Source organism: Tupaia chinensis, unplaced genomic scaffold (assembly GCF_000334495.1).
Source record: "Tupaia chinensis unplaced genomic scaffold, TupChi_1.0 Scaffold144459_1, whole genome shotgun sequence".
Classification (NCBI taxonomy): Eukaryota; Metazoa; Chordata; class Mammalia; order Scandentia; family Tupaiidae; genus Tupaia; species Tupaia belangeri.
In genome coordinates this window covers 89,349-92,937 of record NW_006204318.1, presented here as the reverse complement: position 1 = coordinate 92,937, position 3,589 = coordinate 89,349, and positions in this window count along the sequence as shown.

Sequence of the window (3,589 nt, the reverse complement as noted above, 5' to 3'; positions counted from 1 at the left end):
CCTTCGGGGCCCCTGTCTGGTGTTGATGGAACAGTGACCAGCTTCTGTGGACTCAGCTCAGGGAGCGTGAACATCCCCATGCATCACCCTCTCCATGACCCACTGCCACCTGGTCCATCTACCCTGTCTTGTAGGTTTCCTGGGTGGATGAGAAGTCAACTCCATTGTCCTCAGCCTCCCAGCTTCATGTCAGAGGGAACTTTTGGCCCACCTAAAAAACAGTTGCACTGCATTCCAGACAACCAAGTTAGTGCCTTTTCTACATTCTTTAGGAGAAGAATTCATAGTAAAGAGTCTATCTGGGACCAGCAGTTGATGTAATGGTAATGTTGCTGTACTCCCATGTAGTTGACCGTGGTTCGAGTCTGGACCTATTGACTTAAACTCATGTAGTGTGTGTGTGTGTGTGTGTGTGTGTGTGTGTGTGCCCAAGATCCCGAGAGGAGAATGGAAGAGAAGGGATTTCAGCGTGGCCATCCCCACTGGGGGATGATTTCTCGCTTTCTGTCTCTCTGTCTCTCTCTTTCTGGTGAGTGCATGTGCCCTATAGCAAAAACCTCTCCAAAAACAAAATAATAAAATAAATGAATAAATAAATAAATAAATAAGAGTCAATCTATTAAGGATATCAAAAGACTTATCCATTCAATTTTTTCTGACCACCCTTTTGGTTAATGAAGAAAGAATAATAAAAAATTGTCTTTCCTGTTACTTCGCTTGTGAAGTGTGTAAAAGAGGTGAAGAACAGAATCTCAAGTTTATAGATGTTATTTATGTTACAGACTCTTAGTTGAAATTGAGGAAAGAACCTGTACGTGTAAAAAAAAAAGCAGTGCAATTGTATGAAGAAGTATAAATCAGTCATAGTTTGTAGTAAGTCACAAAGACATATTTATAATAGAGTGGAAGAAATAAATATAGAGCAAGCAATGTACACTATGCTCCTCACAGAATTAAAAAGAAGCATACTCATACTTTGTTATACTGAAAATTACAAAGTCATCTCTCTGCTAAAGGTACTATCCATGTTTCTTTCTTTCTTTTTTTTTTTTTGGAGAGGTTTTTGCTATAGGGTGCGTGTGCTCCCCAGACAGACAGACAGAGACAGAGAGACAGAAAGCGAGAAATCACCCCCCAGGGGGGAAGGCCACGCCGCAGTCCCTTCTCCTCCATTCTCCTCTTGGGATCTTGGGCACTCATGCACACGTGCCCAGCGTGAGTTTTAAGCCACCAGGTCCGGGACGCAAACTGCAGTTGACTACATGGGAGTCCAGTGACATAGTCATTACGCTAACTGCTAGTCCCATTCCATGTTTCTTTTCATCTCTTTTAAGTATCCTGCTTTTTTTTTTCCCCAAAAGTAAAATTGATATTTCATTACGCTAACTGCTAGTCCCATTCCATGTTTCTTTTCATCTCTTTTAAGTATCCTGCTTTTTTTTTTTTATTGATATTTGAGGCATCAGTTAGTTCTGTGCTCTGTCAAATTATTCAGCATTACAGTGTCAGCACACTTCCAAGTTAACAAAAGATGATATCAATGCTTGAGTATGTGCCACAAGCTAAGTGATGTAGTGTGATAGAATGTATAAAGTAAATTAAAAATTAAAAGATAAAAGTGAATATTACTCATTCAGAGAAAAAAGCAGAATTTACTCTCTTTTCTCTTCTTTTCTTTTCTTTTCTTTTTTTCTTTCTTTTTTTAAATTTTTCCCCCCATAGGTTATGTGTGCTTGTGGAGAGATACAGAGAGACAGAGAGTGGGAATGTGAGAAATCATCTCTCCTTGGGGGGAGATGGACACACCACAATCCCTTCTCTTCCATTCTCGTCTCAAGATTTTGGACACACACACACAAACACACACCCAGTGTGACTCTTTAAGTCAGTGGGTCTGGGCTTGGACACATGAGAGTCCAGTGCCTTCACCACTCTGCCACCTGCTGGCCCCATGCGGAATTTCTACATGAAGTTTCTTTAGTCAGAAGGGAATTTAAGGACTGAAGTTCTGAGAACTTTCCATATCCAGACAATACTGTCACCAGGCAGAAGTCATTTCTGACACCATTACTCTGGGTATATACAGCATTGTTTGGAAATGTTAATCCCTTGAGCTTGATCTCTGTTCATCTCTGAAGACAGAAAGTCTGTAGAGCTGCCCTCTTCTACTTTTATCCTTTAATAAAGGATTTGAGGATAAAACTGGAAACTTTAATATATTTTCATTTTGTTTTGTGATTTTTTTTTGCTATAGGGCACATGCAAAATCACCACCCGCAAATCGCGTCCGGCGTGGGTTTTAAGCCACCGGGTCCAGGACGCGAACCACAGTCGACTACGTGGGAGTCCAGCGACATAGCCATTACACTAACTGCTGGTTCCTGATCTTTACTCATTTCTGAAGACAGAAAGAAAGTCTGTAGAGCTGCCCTCTTCTACTTTTATCCTTTAATAAAGGACTTGAGAATAAAACTGGAAACTTTAATATATTTTCATTTTGTTTTGTGACTTTTTTTTTTTTTTTTGTTTGCTATAGGGCACATGCAAAATCACCACCCGCAAAGGGAAGGGCCATATCATAATCTCTTCTTTTCCATTTTTCTCTTGGGATTTTGGTTACACATGTACATGTGCCCAGCATGTTTTTTAAGTTGTCTGGGTCTTGAACTCTAACTATGAAGTAAGCCATGTGGAATCCAGTCACTTTAACCTCCACATCACCTGCTGGCCTGAATATGGTTTATTTAATACATTTGACCAGCAACTATATTAATGAAGTTGGGTTCTAAGCAAGCATTTATGTAGAAATTTTAAGAAGAAGCAAGAAGTATGATGAGAAGTTAAGAAATTTCAATAAATAACTAGAATTTATTGGCTAGTTGAATTAGAATGAAAAATTTGGTAGAAAATGATCAAAAAATATTTAAGTTGATTTAAAGTCTGAGCATCATAAATAAAGAAAACTTTTACAAAAATAGAAGTGGTGGCACAGCCCGTGGCATGGAGGTTAAAGTGACCGGATTCCACATGGCCGACTGCGTGTTTAGACTCCTGACTAAGTGGCATGGGAAACACAATGGGCACATGTGCATGCATGCCCAAAATCCCAGAAGGAAAAAGGAGGAGAAGGGATTATGGCATAACCATACCCCATTGCGGGATGACTTCTTCCTTTCTCTCTCTTTCTGTCTCTCTCCTCTGGCAAGCTCACATGTCCCCTAGCACATTAAAAAAAAAAAAAGTATAGTAGTGTGTGTGTGTGCGTGTGTGTGTGTGTGTGCGTGTGTAGAAGTGGTGAGGAGAAGCTCACTCATGTTCACGTTGGGTACAGCATGGCTCAAGCAGAGTAGTTAAAAAGGACATTTGTTCTGTGATCATGACAGACTGTGGAAGAGCATGAGTCAAAAAAAGGCATTTAAAGAGGAGACCTAGGGCCAGCAGACAGTGTGGAGGTTAAGGTGCTGGATCCCACGTGACTAACTCCATGGTTCAAGTACTTGACCCAGTGGCTTGAAAATCACCAGACACGTGTACATGAATGCCTGAAATCCTGAGAGGAGGATGAGTAAGAACGGGTGGGGTGGTGGCC